At 41.1% G+C, this 17849-nt stretch overlaps 1 long non-coding RNA gene across 1 annotated transcript; it reads left to right on the forward strand.

The window, feature by feature from the left end:
- Positions 1–2817: 2817 nt before the first annotated feature.
- Positions 2818–4252, forward strand: LOC144236933 (uncharacterized). The gene is made up of 3 exons (XR_013336697.1): positions 2818–2990; positions 3338–3421; positions 4116–4252. It is a non-coding gene; the product is annotated as an uncharacterized LOC144236933 (long non-coding RNA).
- The last annotated feature ends 13597 nt before the right edge of the window (positions 4253–17849 follow it).

The raw sequence follows: 17849 nt of genomic DNA on the forward strand, positions 1-17849 counted from the left end.
AGATCATGACCTCACGGTTTGTGGGTTCGAGCCCCTCATCGGGCCCTGTGCTGACAGCTCAGAGCCTGGAGCCTGCTTGCGATGCTGTGTTTCTCTCTCTCTCTGCCCCTCCCCTGCTCACGCTCTGTTTCTGTCTCTCAAAACTGAGTAAACATTAAAAGAAAAAAATTTTGTAATCCTGGAAACTCAAGAATGAAGAGATCTAAGGTCCAACCTCACATTCAACAGGAGTCAACTCAAAGCTTCTGCTTAGAACAACCAATCCTAGGCTTAGAGAGAGCACAGATGTCAATGGAGGGAAGCTTTCTTCGACACCTTCTTTTAGGGAGTTTTACATGTTACCACTTATTCCCATAGTTCTGTTCCCATCTCTTAGGGCCACAGAGAACAAAGTGAACTTCCTTTCCACACATTACCCCTCCACCCATTTAAAGTGCTGGTCTCCACATCTATTCTGCTGTTTTATTTTATTCCAACTAAATACCCCAGACTGTGCCGTCTTCTCTGAGACCTGTATGACTGTCATTAAAGATACAACGATATTCAAGAACAAGTGGCTTTTAAATTACCTTCCTTTTGGTTTTAAGCAGTGTGGAACAAAACATATTGGATCTTCAATCAAATTCTGTCACATACAAACACCGTATGAGTTTCTAATCCTAAACCATGTGTTTTTAAGGCTACAATACATGGTAAAGCTCGGGTGAAACCTAATCTCTCCTCTCCTAGAATCAATCACCTCAAGGCATTCCGTATCTATAAACTTCTTTCTTTCCTGGGACTTAAAAAAAATTTTTTTAAACAATTACAGTATAATTAAATTTTAGCCCATTTTTGTCCCTTCTCCAAGAGATTCTTAACTTTTATTCAATTTTACATTTCCGAAGAAAATGAAAATTAACTAAATTGAATTATCCCTCATGATTATTTATACATGGGTTTTAATTTATATTACAACATTGACATTCCCTAAGTGCAAAATGGGACTAGGCTGCAATTTTACACTTATAATCTACTCCATTGCCAAAGTAACTTCAGCTCAAATTATAATTGCATAGAAAATGCAAACATATGATTTTGACTTTTATTACCATTTCAACCCACTACAGAAATTATTTAACATGGTTGTGCCAAGTTGGAAGAACCCTACCACATAATATTTTTTCAAGCCAATGTGCAATCAAAAAATTTTTTTGATCTGCAAAGACTTTTCTTTCTTTTTTTTTTTTTAATGTTTTATTTATTTCTAGGAGAGAGAGAGAGAGACAGCGTGAGCAGGGGAGAGTCAGAGAGAGGGAGTCACAGACTGAAACAGGCTCCAGGCTCTGAGCTGGCAGTCAGCACAGAGCCCAACGCGGGGCTCGAACCCACGAACCACGAGATCATGACCTAAGCAAAAGTCAGACGCTTAACCGACTAAGCCACCCAGGCGCCCCTGCAAAGACTTTTCTTAATTCATTCTGTTTTAGCACTGACTTACATGTTTCTTGAGAACTTTACCACTATAGTGGAGTAATCAAAGCCAGTGCAAAAGCTCTTACCTCTTCTGTAGTCCGTTCCTTCTCCAGGAGTTAGCACTCTGCCCAAAGAAGAATCAACCAAAATCAATCAAAATGATTGATCACTGGCTGCAGACTACGAATAAAAATTAAAGAAGTACAGGGGTACCTGGGTGGCTCAGTCAGTTAAGCGTCTGACTTTGGCTCAGGTCATGATCTCACGGTTTACGGACTAGAGCCCCGCATCTGGCTCTGTGCTGACGGCTCAGAGCCTGGAGCCTGCTTCTTACTCTGTGTCTCCCTCTCTCTCCCTCTGCCCCTCCCCAGCTCACACTTTGTCTTTCTCTCTCAAAATGAACACTAAAAAAGTTGAAGTAAAAAAAAATCAACAAAGTACCAAAAAAAAAAAAAACTAAAGCATCAAAGGAAATCTGAATTGATTTGGAATATCAGTAAAAAGAAATTTAGAAAATATCCTTAGGTTCAGGTTAGATATGAAGGAAAGAAATAATAATGAGTGTATTAAATGCTTTTACCATGTGCGGGCTCTGTGTCACACGGTTTATGTATACCATCTTATTTAATCCTGAAAACCTCCTAAAATACTAGTTCCCTTTTACAGAGAATGACTCTAAGAGATGACATGATATGAACGAGGTCACACAAAGAACAGTGGCGCATAGACCTACCACACAAACCAGCAGCCTTAAAGAGTACTGAACTCTGGTGTGCCAGGCTCAATAGTGCCCCTACTCCCCCAAAATTCACATCCACCTGAGACTTAGGTGACCTTATTGAGAGATAGAATGTTTGCAGGTATTACTATTAATTTTTATTTTTTACGTTTATTTTTTAGAGAGACAGCGCATGAGCAAGGAAGGGCAGAGAGAGAGAAACCACAGAAATCAGAAGCAGGCTTCAGGCTCTCAACTGTCAGCAGAGTCCAACAAAGGGCTCAAACTCACAGACCATGAAATCATGACCTGAGCCGAAGTTGGACACTTAACAGACTAAGTCACTCAGGTGCCCCTGCAGATATTATTATTTAAGGTGAGGTCATAATAAATGAAGGTGGGCCCTAAATCCACTCTGTATCCTTCAAAGAAGACAGGGAAAACTCAGATACACAGAGTGAAGACAGTCATATGAAGAGGGATGAAGAAAGTGGAAGGTATGGGTACAAACCAAGGAACGCCAAGGACCAACAACCACCACAAGTGAGGAAAAGACATGAGAGGCTTCCTCCCAAGAGCCTGCAAAGGAAGCATGTCTCTGCAGACAGATCTGAGCCTTGTAGCTTCTGGAATTGTGAGATAACGCATGTCTCTTGCTTTAAGCCTCCCACTTTGTCATATTTTGTTATGGTAACCCTTGGAAACCAATACAGCTGGGAAGAGAATGTAACGATCCAACCAATGTAGCATCACATCCCAAAGAAATTCTGTGAACAGAGAGACAGTAATGGGAACCAGCATGTCAGAAGATCACGAGGTTAGTATCAAATAACAACCATTGGTGTATTCCTAGCCCTTCCCAACAGTCAGTGGAAGCCCCAGCTGCAGCTATGTCTCTGATAAGCTCTGAGAGCACTGCACATACTAGGAAAACATACCATTTTTTGATAGCAGGAACATCTGGCTATCTGAACACAAAACATTCACAACAGAAGAGATTTGCAAAATATAGCCTCCCAAGGGGTGAGAATTGCTTAAACCAAACTTGATTATTCCACGCAAACCTCTAAGTTTGATTCTAAGATCCCAGGTTGACATACCCTAGGCAAAAGATTTCTAGTTCTTCCATGTAAAATCTAAGCTTACTTTTCCTTCCGTTTGTAGTCATCCGCACACCCATGCCGGCCAATTGTCAAGCCTGCATTCAATAAACATCATGACCAACAAACATCATAAAGAGCCTACTAGGTAACCTGGCATTTTGTTCATTTTTAGAGATACTGTAGTAAATATGACAAATATAGGCCCATCCTTTAGGGAGTTTATCCTTTAGCAAGAATGGGAGACATTCAGTAAGTCATCTTAAGTGTGATGAGAACTACCAAGAAAACATGAAGGACGTTACAGGGAATAGGAGATTAGGCGGGTCAGTCATGTGCAGCTGTAAAGGCTGTGCACTACCCAAGGGCACCTGGCCAAGGAATATGCATGGGCTAAAAATATAGCCCTCTCTATACATATAGCCGAACCAGAGTACTGTTATTATCCTATTAGCACAAAAAGGCAGCCTGAACTAGCATTGGCCCTGAAGCTGTAAAGGACAAGGGCCAGATCTCGGAGGCAGTATTAGCGAATTTCTATTTTATATTAAGAGTAATGGGAAATAACTGTAGAATTTTTAAAGTATTAGAATGAGCTGTCTAGGGGAGCAGAGGCAGTAATTTACCCAACATGATTTCATCACTTGTGTAATATGGAAATAATTCAAAGAAATGTATAAATAATTGAAGCTAAGACCATCTGTAAAAATGCCATTTTGGCTCTTTACCAACTGATGTGCATTTGAAACCCTGATGAAAAATGTAGCTTTTTTTCATTCCTTTAAGTTGAGGAGGATTTCACTGGTTTATTAATCAGATGCTCTCTCGCTTGACTAAAGCAGGATCCCAGGCCCTATTCAAAGCTGTCTTCCCTTTCCACACACCAAGTCCCAGCCTTCAAGAGAAGCTAGTAAAAAGCCCACATGAAGAAGGACCTGTCTGCAGAAAGGGGATCTGTTCTCCCCATCCAGGAGGCTGTGCAGTTGGAAAATTAAACCTGTCACTTTAAGATATATGCATCCCTCTTCAAGAATTTCTGGTATCAAATCAAGCAAGAGTATCACAGGGAGGCAAATCTGTACAATATGCGGATTCTCAGAAAAGCCATCATTTCCCGAACAGAAACCAGAGCAAGGCCATTGTACGTCCACAATTACCTACCTATACATGAGTTTGCTCAGAGCATAGAACACGTTTCCACTGCTGCTAGCCATGCAAGGCGTAGCTCAAAATCAGTCTCTGGTCAGATGAGTTTATGAAACTCCACAAACTACTCTCCAAGCTTCCATTTCCTTACATATCAAATCAGAACAAACAGACATGGGGGCCAACGCGAGGATTTATAAGTTAATACGTGTAAAGCACATATATGTAAATACATAAAAATGTACTATTATTTTCATTCTTAGAGCAATATAATACATTTCCACACATAAAACCCACTGAGAAGACACACAGAGAGATAAATCTGTTGAGCTCTATGTATTAGATCTTTCCCAAATTTGTCTGCCCACTGGATCCTTTTATCTCTCCATAAAGCATTTTCTGTCACTAGGGGAACCCAAGTCCTACGGGGCTTCCCACGGGACATGGTGCTCTGAGCCGTGGGTCTCTGCCTGTTTATTTCCACTGCTCATCCAGTAATGCAGGAGACTTTATTTATACTTTAACCATGAGATGGCAGAAGGAGTAAAGGCAGACCTATGTGGAAGCCCCCTTTCAATTTCCGGTTCCTCAACTATTGAATTGTCCCTGACGCTTCCTTTGGAATTTAATTCCAAAGTTAGTAAAAGCCTCAGTCCAGGTGGTGTTTTCATGTGTTGTTTATACATAAGAAATTGGCTAAAAGGTCAAGTGAGATGACAATAAAGGGCACCTTGCCCGGACTCAGGGTGAAAAAGCCCACCTTGACCAGACAAGGACAATTATAAACAGCACAGGCAGTGAAAACAGAATGTTTCAATCCAGAGCTGGGAGAAAAACAACAAGAACTTTGTTCACAAAATGACCACAATACGGCTTAGTCCTTTTTCTGGTGACATCACCCAGAACATTCAGTATCACTCCTCTCCCAACTAGAACACGTTGGTGAGGCTGATAGGAATGAACAAACTCAACGTCTTAAAAAAATAAAAATAGCGGGGCGCCTGGGTGGCTTAGTCGGTTAAGCGTCCGACTTTCGCTTAGGTCATGATCTCGCGGTTCGTGGGTTCGAGCCCCGCGTTGGGCTCTGTGCTGACTGCCAGCTCAGAGCCTGGAGCCTGTTTCGGAGTCTGTGTCTCCCTCTCTCTCTGACTCTCCCCTGCTCACGCTGTCTCTCTCTCTCCTAGAAATAAATAAAACATTTAAAAAAAAAAATAGCTCACACTTGTAGAGTCGTAACTATCCTTCATGCGCTAACTCGTTCATCTTCACAGTTACCCTCTGAGGGAAATGCTTTTTCTTTTTTTAATTTTTATTTTTAAGTAATCTTTACACCCAATGTGGGGCTTGAACTCACAACCCAGAGATTTCAGAGCCGAATGCTTTACAGTCTGAGCCAGCCAGGTGCCCTGAGGCAAATACTTTCATGCCTATTTTTCAGATAAGCCCACCGAGGCACCACACATGGAGAACCTTACGCAGGATCACACAACTAGTAAAAGAGGGATTCATATCAAGAGTTTGGCTCCAGAGTCCAAGCTCTTAACTCACATATGTAATTATAATGAGATGTTCTTATGTTTTAAAATGTTGTTACTTGGGGCGCCAGGGTGGCTTAGTCAGTTAAGCGTCCGACTTTTGCTCAGGTCATGATCTTGCGGTTCGNACTCTGAGTTAGCTGTCAGCACACAGCCCGACACAGGGCTCAAACTCAAGAACCGTAAGATCATGACCTGAGTCGAAGTCGGACAGTTAACCGACTGAGCCACCCAGGTGCCCCATGACCTGGGTTCTTAAAAGGATTTATGTCTACTTTTGATGCAAAATTATTTAGATAAATATTAGCCAAACTTCAGACACTGAAGAGCTACCTACTGTGTCATACTTGAAAACCACCTATTATTTTGTATTTCTTTAAATGAACACATTAAAAAAATTTTTTTAATGTTTATTTATTTTTGAGAGAGAAGAGAGACGGAGTATAAGCAGGGGAGGGGCATAGAGAGAGGGAGACAGAATCCGAAGCAGGCTCCAGGCTCCGAGCTGTCAGGACAGAGCCTGACGTGGGGCTCAAACTCACAAATTTTGAGCTCAAGACCTGAGCCTAAGTCAGACTGACTAAGCCACCCAGGCACTCCTAAATGAACACATTTTTTAACATGAATAGATTTCATTTGAAAGTCAATTTTGTTTCATTATTGTAAGAGGAAAAGCAGTATCATCTACTCTAAGTAAAAGGGACCACTAAAGATAAATATGATGTCAATAAAAGAGTGTTATTAATTTCTAGCTAAACAATGTCATATGCAGAAGGCCCAAGACTTAAGTTCTCTCTTTCTCTTATCTGCAAAGATAGATCAGCCACTGCTAAAAGATGGTAAGGACTCACCAGCACCACAGTGTGACTGCCTCTCAACATAATCACACCCACTGAGAGGGAACTGCCAGGGGAGTGACCATCTTACCTCAATTCAGTTCAAGGCCAGGTGGTGCTAATCCCCTCATGCATCATGGGTGGTCCCACACTTTGGAAAACACTGCTTCAAAAAGCATTACGAATGAGAGATGTCACAAATAGAGATTTATTTGCCAATGAATCAAGTTGCCCCTGTAAGTTTCCTGCATAATGAGAAACCACAGAGATAGAGGTTAAATACTGCTTCTGGGTTCAATCAATCAATGGTAAAGTGATACACTGACGGAAACCTGGCTTGGCTGGCAGGTGTTCCTCTAGAAAGGGACTTGTGGTTTAGGCATGACCACAAGATCAGCCCCAGCCAAGAATGTGACATGGGTCCAAAAAGAGGGAAGGGCCTTATGCTGCAATTCTGACTTATTAGGAGAATCAAGAGAAGAAAGGGAGCCCTGTCTACACTGTGAGCCGCAAGCCCACACCTGGTGCTCAGGAAACACTATTACTTAACACAGCGTGTCCTTCCAACAGCAGGCAATGGTGAAAGGTCTGAAAATTAAGCGATTTGAGGAATATTATCACCCTATTTAAAACTGCAACCAAGCCCCTCCAGCATACCTATCACCCTCTCTTAGGTTCTACCTTTTTTTCATAACATGCAACACTCATTGCTTTTACAAGAATTTACAGTCTATCTCTCTCCATGAGAATGAAGACATTTTAGTGTTTTTTTTTTATTTAGAATGTTCTTTTTAAAGTTTATTTATTTACTTTGAGAGAGACAGAGCATGCAAGTGAGCAGTAGAGGGGCAGAGAGAGAGAGAGAGAGCGATGAGCATCCCAAGCAAGCTCCGCACTGTGAGCTCAGAGCCTGATGTGGGGCCCGAACCCATGAACCCATTAGATCATGACTTGAGCCAAAATCAAGAGTGGGACATTCAACCAACTGGGCCACCCAGGTGCCCCGATATTTTACTATTTTGATCACTGATGCAGACCAACTTCATAGAACAGTGCCTGACACACATCAGACACTAAGTAAGCTGAACGAATTACTGAATGATTTCATAAGAACGGTGGATGCTTACAGCCAGAAAAGAAAAAGCTTACAGGACATGCAACACACTTTTTAAACTCGAATAATTATTTTTATCTTATAGTGTCTACAAGAGCAGACTGTTGAAAGAAAGTCACAGGTTTGAATCTCAGACCTGCCACTTCTAAGCAGCTACACTCTGGACATATGTATGACCTCAACATTCACAGAGATAACTAAAGAGACTGAGAACCCATTTATTTTAAGAAAAGACAGTATATTAAAAGGGGCAAGTGACAGCACTTATTTACCAGGATTACTGCAGTGCTGAAGTAAGATAATGTGTATAGAAGAGCTTTTAAAACTCCTATGTCAATGAACCATTATCCATCCTTATTTATGGTTATTATACTATCAGTGTTGACACTTTACTGCATATGGAACTCAGCGATGGGAGGAGCCACCAGTATGAACGCCAAAGAGCCATCTGTGTGCGACTTCTCCCAAATCTGTGGTCAGTGCCTTTACATTAGTCACTTATTACTGGCCTTGGTTGGGAGTATTTACACATGGGAAGTTGGCAAGCTTCATATTATCATTCCCTGCCCAGAGCAGGCTAACCATTAACCAGCATAACTCAGATGACACTTGAGAACAAAATTAGGGGCGACAGCAATACAAGGACAAACTCACAGGTGAGAGAGCTCTTCTCAATGGACCCAGAGCGTGTTTAAACAGAAACCGGACAGCATCATCGGTCAGGAGCCTCTGACATGTAATCAATGCACTTTTTCCCCACTGCACTCAACTACTCTGGGAGCAGGAACCTGAACTGTCCACACCTCCCTCTCCCAAATGGCCATGGTGGCAAGCATGCTTCATATTGTGACTGTATTCGGTTGTTTTCCTCCACATCAAGACTCTTAAACTCTCAAAAAAAAAAAAAAAAAAAGACTCTTAAACTCTCCAACACACTCAACTACATCAGGCCTAATTTCCAAGGTTCGAATCACTAGAGAAAATGGGTCAGTGCCTTCTTTTAAAAAACAAAGGTGTGGTTTCTCTTTCTAAAATCTACCTTTCAAATAAAAATGCAATAATGGGAGCTATAACATAAGGAAAATCATGCTTTGCAGTGTGTTTCTATTATTCCAGCCTCCAGGAAAAACAATGGAATCCTTATGTCCTTCAAAGGGACCCTCAAAATGACTGAAACAGCTTTAATTAATGATGTAATTAGCATGAGTTTTTGGACATACCAAGATAATGGGTGGGTGGGACATGGGTTATCACTGATGCCTTTCAATGTAGTCAGTGGGAAAAAAACATCTGACAGTGAACCTGTTTGTAGGTCATCATCCTCCAAGCTATCTATACTTGGTTCATCCTTTCTCCTCAACCTAACCAACAATTCGTTTCATACAGAATCCTCTCCCAAACTGACAAAAACCCAGTGATCACAAAGAAAAACATGGATGGAATCATAATATTTTTATCAAGAATTCAATGTAATCCACATAGGATAGTGGATAATTCTACCTCTAGTCACTGAGGCCTTTCCACGCTACAAAAACCATAAGGGTGAAAAACTAAACCAAATCCCCACCAACAGCATACCACAAACCACAAACCCCAAACAAGGCGGGGGGGGGGGGGGGNTCAGGGTGAGAAGCTGGACACACCAAAAGGCTGCAGAATGGGAGGAGGGCTGGGTCAGAAATCCTGGGTTCTAATCCGTTCTTGACATACTCATTAACAGCTCCTAACTTTGGGCAGGCAGTGAGACAAGTTGTAGTTTCTTTCAATCGACAAAAGGGAAATATACTTCCCTTGTGTATTTCACACCTATTTAGAAGAGTAAATCACTTAAAATATGACAATGTAAGTTCTCTAAAAACAAACGCTGAATAACCAAAGCATATATACAGTACTTGTATCTAAAATAAACACCAGGCTCTTCCAACTGCATTTTGGTCTTCACTGTGAGTCACTGTGAAGTCACATGGATTCTGAGTATTTATCAGAGACTACTTGCATTCTCGTGTTCTATTTCTTTTCAAGTTATATTACAGGGTCAAAGACAGGTTCTGCATTTTTTCCCAGGACCTACAAAAATCTGCCATTAAGTGTGTGGATTTGAGCCCAACTCTGCATATGACACAGCAAAAATCCCTACCCACATTTTTTTATTTTTTTTTAATGTTTATTGGTTTTTTAAGAGAGAGAGACAGCACAAGCAGGAGAGGGACAGACAGAGAGGGTGATGCAGAATCCAAAACAGGCTCCAGGCTCCGAGCTGTCAGCACGGAGCCCGACGCAGGGCTCAAACTCACAAACTCAAACTGTGAGAACATGACCTCAGCCAAAGCCGGTGCATAACCAACTGAGCCACCCAGGCGTCCCAATTTTTTTTTCAGTTGAGAATGAGAGAGAGAATGTGCACACACGTACTTTCATACACATATACACTTTGGCACCTGCAAGCACGCACACATGAGCAAGCAGGAGGGGCAGATAAAGAAGGAGAGAGAGCATCTCTCTCTTTCTCTCTTAAGTGGAGAAAAATCTCTCCATGTACAGCACAGGGCCTGACCCCAGGTTCAGTCCCAGGCTGGAGAGATCAGGACCTGATCTCTGAAATCAAGAATGCCATGCTCAGCCAACTGAACCACCCAGGCATCCCGCCTACTTACGTTTTTTTACAAATGACTTTTCATTGCACTTTAACTACGGTAAGTATACATGTATACTCATAGAAAAGCTTTATGACAGTATTTAAACTATATTTTAAAATAACCCATTCTAGGGGTACCTGGGTGGCTCAGTTTGTCAAGCTTCCAACTCTTGATTTCAGCTCAGGTCATGATCTCACAGTTTGTGACTTTGAGCCTGGCACTGGTGGTGTGCTGACAGCTTGGGGTCTGCTTGGGAGTCTCTCTCCCTCTCTCTCTGCCTCTCTCCCCTAAATGTGCTTGCTCACTTGTGTGCACATCCCCCCCCCTCAAAATAAATAAACTCTTAAAAAAAGAAAAAGAAAATACTCCATTCTCTTGGAATACCATCAGATATAAAAATACTTCATTAATACTTCCAGTGGCCAAATAATAAACCAAAGGTAAATAAACCAGAGGTAAATCATGAGATTGAGAAGCCAAGCATTTTAAAATAAAAAGAAACCTCATTAAATTATCTTTTTGTTGACACAAATGCTTATAAACTTCTCAAAAGATTTCACTAACTTTTTTCAGCAAAAAATGCCTCAAACTTGCATTTTTTAATCAGATTGGTACATCATTTTTTGCTCATTTTCTCTTCCTTTTTACTTAAAACAATAGAAAATCCTTGTTGAATACCTGTGGATTATGCTCTATTCAAGTTACTTAATTATATTTTTCAAGGAGGAAGTATTTCAGACATCCTGACCCTAAGTCTGTGACAATTAAGGACATCAGAATTGTCACTTATATTCAGCCCAAATTCCAATACTATGCTGGAGTCTACACTGACCAGAAGAAGGACATTGATTTACTCCCTCTAGTCTCTCAGATGCATATTTACAGGTGATGATTTGGAATAGCCATGAACAATGACTCTCTTTATAGATGTCAAAAAATACTGTTGGGGGGCAAGGGCAGACTGCTCCAAGATGGGCCACTTTGGCATGAAGATTATTTTGAGTTAAAAAGCAATCAAAACCCAGCAGATTCAGGAAAAGCTCTTTACCTCCTTCATTGGCACAAAAAGAATTTAGATAGAGAAATCTTCCCCAAGAAGAGAGCTATCACCATAGATAATGGCATTTTACTATGAACGAGGTATGGGAGACAGGGAGACCTCTCTGATCACAGTTCTCTATGTTCCACTGTTTCAGAGTGACTCAGGAAACATTTGGTTACCATTTTTTTTCATCTTCACAAGCCTGTGAATTGTGTTCCTTCCCTTTGAAGTCCCAGACCACTACCGCTTTCTCCTAAGGTCAGAATGACATTTATATGTCATTGTGCCTGATTGCCTTTGGAGTTTCCAAGTCTGTGTGGATCCCCCATACATCCACACACTATTAAATTTTATTTTCTCCTGTTACTCTGTCTCATGTCAATTTGATTATTGGTCCAGCTAGAAGAACCTCAAGGGGACAGAATTTTCTTGCTCTCTGCCAGCATATTACCAATATAGTGTCTGATTTTGACTTGCAAGATGGGTATTAAGGTACTGTTTTACTCTAAAACACTAAAGCTCTTGATAGTAAAATTGGTAACTCAGGATCTGAGCGGGAATAAGGGAGAGCAGGAAAATGACATTCATGGTTTCATCATCAATTGCTGCTTTGTAGACCAACAGGTTGAGAATTTGCTGCCTCATAAAGTTTAGACAACACATTATGTTTTCTAAAACTGGTTCTCTTCTATGGTAACAGAAGCCTTTAAACTATTTGGAATGTGCTCCTGGCAGTCCAACGCCCCCCCCCCCCAGTCCCCAATGGCGACCGCTGATTGGCTCAGGAATGGACATCTGAGTGAAGCGCTACCAATCAAATTCTCTCTTTGGGAGAAACTACAACACAGAGCCTCTGTGTGGCTAAAACTGTACGTGATCACTAAGGGAGTTGTAAGGTTTCCAAATTTATCAACGGAAAAATCAGAGAAAGATTATCTGGAGATGAAGACACTCAGCAAAGAAGAGATGAAGCGCCTGTCCTCACAACTTTCTATGCCTTTTGGAGACCCTTCCTGAGGCCCTATTCCCTCCCTACCCCAAGGTTCCAGGATATATTCCTTTTTCTGTAGAATCAATTCTCTTTCCTGCTATGCTACCTATTACTTGCAACCAAGTACCCTGATCCATAATTAAGTTCAAATAAGCACTGGATTATATTATTTTATACCAGACATCATTTACTTAACATTTCTTCTGAAGTTTATTTTTGAGAGAGAGAGAGAGCAATCGAGCGAACAGGACAGGGGCAGAGAAAGAGGAAATGAGAGAGAATTCCAAACAGGCCCCCAACTGTCAGCCCAGAGCCCCATGCAGGACTCCAACTCACCAACCATGAGGTCATGCATACATGACCTGAGCCGGAAATCAGGAGCCACAGGCTTAACCGACTGAGTCAACCCAGCGCCCCTCAACATTTCTATCTTTTCAAAGTTTTAACCGTATGAGATATGAATGATACAAAAAAATGATACAATTCCATCTGCCTCTAAGTAGCACCTAACCAAATATTCCATTGAAAACTGTACATTCAGAAAAGGTTATCGTTATGCATCTTTCAGTACTAGTTATAATATGTAAATTTGTCTGGCCAGAAGGGTGTCTCCTAGGGCTAAACTCAGTCAATGCAGTTGCAGACAAAGGCCATGTTCATTTCTTGGAGTCCAGGGAGAATGCAAAATGGCTGACTGATTTCTGAAATGCTTCCTCATATGGCTGTTGGCAAGAGACCTAGGTTTCCCACCATGTGGACCATTCCAGAAGGCTGCTTGTGTATCACAAAATGGCATCTGGCTCACCCCAAAGCAAGTAATTAAAAAAAAAAACAATGCAGATGCCACAATGTCTTTTTTAAGACCTACCTCTGGTAGTGACTCACTGTCACTTATACAAAATGTACCGGCTCAAATGTCAGTCCTACTTGCTGTGAGAGAACACTACTACCAGGGTATGAATACAAGGAAGTGAGAATTGTTGAAGTAGAAAGGGCGTCCTGGAGGAGGGCTAACATAACAGGCTAGATCATAATATATACTCATTGAAGCTCTTAAATTAACACCAAATATTGTGCTTGGAATAAAAGAAGAACGAAGACATCTTGGATGAGCCAATGTTTATTAGTTATTATGTTAGTGAAGAAAATCAATGGGGTATAAAACATGCTCCTATTCCTTCCAAGAGTTGAGTCTAGCCAAGAAGCTGAGACATACAAGTGGAATAATTAGAAAGCAATTAGGGTGACAATCTGATTCTAAATGCAATTCAGGTTCAGGAAAGGAAGAAATAATAGGGTGGATGAGTTAGAGGAAGGTGTTTCTCCACTCTTTACCAGCAAAGGCTTAGCTTAAGTGAGCGTCTTTAACCACCTATTTTATATACTACAGGTAGGACTTCTTCCAAGCATTCACTTGATGTTCAGTGATTTACCGGGTCTTATGTCTCAGTAAGTCTAAGAAAAAGGTTTGCAACCTAATTGTACAACCAAGTCTCTCTTCATTTTGGGCTATTGTCTTCATGTTAGATTGTTGGACTGATGGGAAAGATTTTTTTAAAAAGGAAGTCAGGCAGAATTCCAGGGGGAAACATCAAAATCATCCTATGAGCCAACACCAATAAGGAGATTCACCAATTTGATCTGCATTCTGCCAGGTATGTATTGAATACAAGCTATTATAGGGCAGTCACTGTGCTGGGTACTCAACACACACTGAGCACAAGAGAGCTACCAGTCCCGCTGCCTACAGTTTTTCAATATATCAGGAAAGCGGGGGGAAATAATCCCAATAGAGGAATGATGAGTGCTCTCATGACAAGGAAAGCAAAGGGAACTAACTACCAGGTCACAAAGGACAAATGATACTGATCCTGAAAGCTAGGATATGGGCAAAGAAGAATACACTGATTAAATGACAATGAAGCTAGGGGTACCTGGGTGGCTTGGTGGGTTGAGCCTCAGACTCTCAATCTGGGCTTAAGTCTTGATTCCAGGGTCATCGGATTAAGCGCCATGTCAGGCTCCATACTGTGCAAGGATTGTGCTTAAGATTCTCTCTCTCCCTCTGCCCCTCCCACAGACACGTACATGCATGCTCTCTCAGGATAAATAAAGTTTAAAAATAAATAAACAAATTTAAAAGGCAAAGATGGAAACAGATGAAAGAGCTCAGAAGTGAATAGCAAGAAAGAGATTCGAACAGGCACATGCACGTCAATGTTTGTAGCAGCACTATCAACAATAGCGAAAAGTATGTAAAGACCCTCAATGTCCATTGACTGATGAATGGATAAAGAAGATGTAGTGTGTGTGTGTGTCTGTGTGTAACAGAATATTACTCTGCAAGCAAAAAGAATGAAATCTTGCCATTTGCAAAAACATGGATGAAACTAGAGTGTATTATGCTCAATAAATTAAGTCAAAGAAGATAAATATCCTATGATCTCATTCATATGTGGAATTTAAGAAACAAAACAGATGAATACAGGGGAAGGGAAGAAAAATAAGATAAAAACAGAGATGGAGGCAAACCATGAGATACTTAAATACAGAAAACAAACTGAAGGCGGCTGGAAGGGAGTCGGGGGATGGACTAAATGGGGGATGGGCTAAATAGCAGATGGACATTGAGGTAGGCACTTGGAATGATGAGCACTGGGTGTTGTATGTAAGTGATGAATCACAAACTTCTATTCCTGAAATCATTGTTACCCTATACGTTAACTTGAATTTTTTTTTAAATGTTTATTTTTGAGGGGGGAGAGAGGCAGAGAGAGGGAGACAGAGGATTCAAACCAGGCTCTGCACTGACAGCAGAGAGCCCAACGTGGAGCTCGAACTCATAAACCCTGAGATCATGACTCATGACTTGAGCTAAAGTCGTAAGCTTAACCGCCTGAGCCACCCAGGTGCCTCACTAACTTGGATTTAAATTAAAAAAAAAAAAAAAAAAACTCAGTAAAAAGAGAAAGACACTTTAAACTGCTAGTAAAAAAAAGTGAATAGCAAGAAAACAGACAAAAAGGCTCACCACACCAACATGCTGATTCATCAGTGCAGCAAAGAAGAACGTATATTTGCCTTGCAAGCCAAAAATAAAAACAATTCAGCAAAGCTTGAGTCATGCTACCTTAAAAAAAAAAAAAAGGTCTCTACCTAACTTTCTCTAGAGAGGTCTTTCGTCCTGATGATGATGAAGTTTATACAGCTCTCCAAAATCAAAGCCTACACTAGTGTGGCTGCAGGAGCAAGAGAATGCCATCAGGAAAGTGAACTAGCAAACGAGAAGAAGACCTATGTTCTGGAGTCTAAATTCCAATAGCCAGTTATTACTGTTTGAGATTTCCAAGAGCTGTCACAAGGATGGCAAGCCAAATACCCTGAAAATGCTTTCACCCGATTTGCAGACCCCAGCCAGCTCCTCGGTGTTCCATCTCCCTTGCCCTTTCCCCTCAAATTCCAGGAACTGCCGCCTTTGTCTGTTTCGAAAGGCGAATGGCCGGGCGCAGTGTTCAGCTCAGGAAATCCCCTGCTTCCCCAGCTGGCTCACCAGGAAACTGTTTGGAAGTCAGCTTTTGCTTGGAGGTAGCCAGTGCCCACAGGGAAAGAGAGAGGATGTCTCTGCAGCTGAGAGCACTCCCCTGGCCGGTCAATTCATGGGCAATTCATGTGGTCTGACCACACAGCCACAGACAGCCTTTGCAGCAAGAGGCACCTGTGTACGTTGTGTGCTTACTTTGCCACTTGCTTGGGATAAGCACAAACCACAACTCACTATCCCTCACCTGCTAAACAGAATTTTGAGGCCACACTTATTGTATATTTTATTATTTACCTCTAAACTTAACTTCTGACAAATGGGAGGGCTACTGCAAAGGGTGGTATTTTATTCAAAGAAGGGAGGCAAGGAGCACCTGGGTGACTCAGTCGGTTAAGCATTCAACTTCAGCCCAGCTCATGATTTCATGTTTTATGAGTTCAAGCCCCACCTTGGGCTCCACAGAGACAGTGCAGAACCTGCTTGGGATTCTCTCTCTCTGCCCCTCCTCTGCTCACTAGCCCTCCCTCTCTCTCCTTCTTAAAATAAATAAATAAACTAATTTTTATTTAAAAAGGAAGGTAGAGGCATTTAATTAAATTACATCAAAATTAGGGGCGCCTGGGTGGCTTAGTCGGTTAAGCGTCCGACTTTCGCTTAGGTCATGATCTCGCGGTTCGTGGGTTCGAGCCCCGCGTCGGGCTCTGTGCTGACTGCCAGCTCAGAGCCCGGAGCCTGTTTCAGTCTGTGACTCCCTCTCTCTCTGACCCTCCCCTGCTCACGCTGTCTCTCTCTCTCTCTCCTAGAAATAAAAAAAAAAAAAAAAATTACATCAAAATTAAATAATATTTTTACCTAAAGGACATTCTTCTGATTAGCCCAAAGAGTTCTAAACAGGTATAGTCAGGCTATCAGTCAATTCAGTGAAACATAAAATACTGCAATTCTTCTATTTTTTATTTAATTTTATCTAACATATTCAATGATTAGAGTTTTTGTTTTGTTTATTTTTTATAAAAAGAGCAGTTGTCAGAAGCAAAAGAATATGGACAAAATAATATTCTTCTAATAATGAAATATTTAACCACACACAATGACCTCAAGAAGTATATTCCATAGGAAAAAAAAAAGTATATTCTATATTAAATGTCAGTATCATCGTCCTTCCTCTCAAGTTCAAATGCATACAAGGAAAATAAACTTCAGGCTATTGAGAATATTTTCAATTATGCAAGTTACAAATAAAATGAGAGTTGCCATGAGAAATAAAGAACTTGATCGGTGGAAATGAACCATTTATTTCAATTTAGCTTAGCTAACTTAAGTATGACTCAGAGGGGAAATTGTGAACTATGCCTCTTTAACAAAGGCTCTGTTCTCAATGATTCAGGCACTAACTACACAGAGGCTGGGAAAAGACAGGTTGACCAAGCTCCGAATGTCCCCTTCAGTCTTTTGAGGCCATTGTTCAAATGACAATCTCTCTGCTAGTCACATTCAGTCAGACTTCTTTTCCTTTTCTGCCTTTAGGACCATTCAGAGTCCAGAAAAAAATACACTCAAGTCACAAGCATGGCTAATAATGAACATAGGTGGACACCCTAATTATCTAGGGTCTGAAGATGTACTTGTTCCTTGATGTAACAGTGACACAGATTTATTTATGTTTTTCTGAGACTTGTTAAACATTTCCTGAAATGAGACCACATCACTGAAATCATTTTAATGCGGTAGGGGC

This window comes from Crocuta crocuta, unplaced genomic scaffold, assembly GCF_008692635.1.
Source record: "Crocuta crocuta isolate KB4526 unplaced genomic scaffold, BGI_CrCroc_1.0 scaffold126, whole genome shotgun sequence".
Taxonomy (NCBI): Eukaryota; Metazoa; Chordata; class Mammalia; order Carnivora; family Hyaenidae; genus Crocuta; species Crocuta crocuta.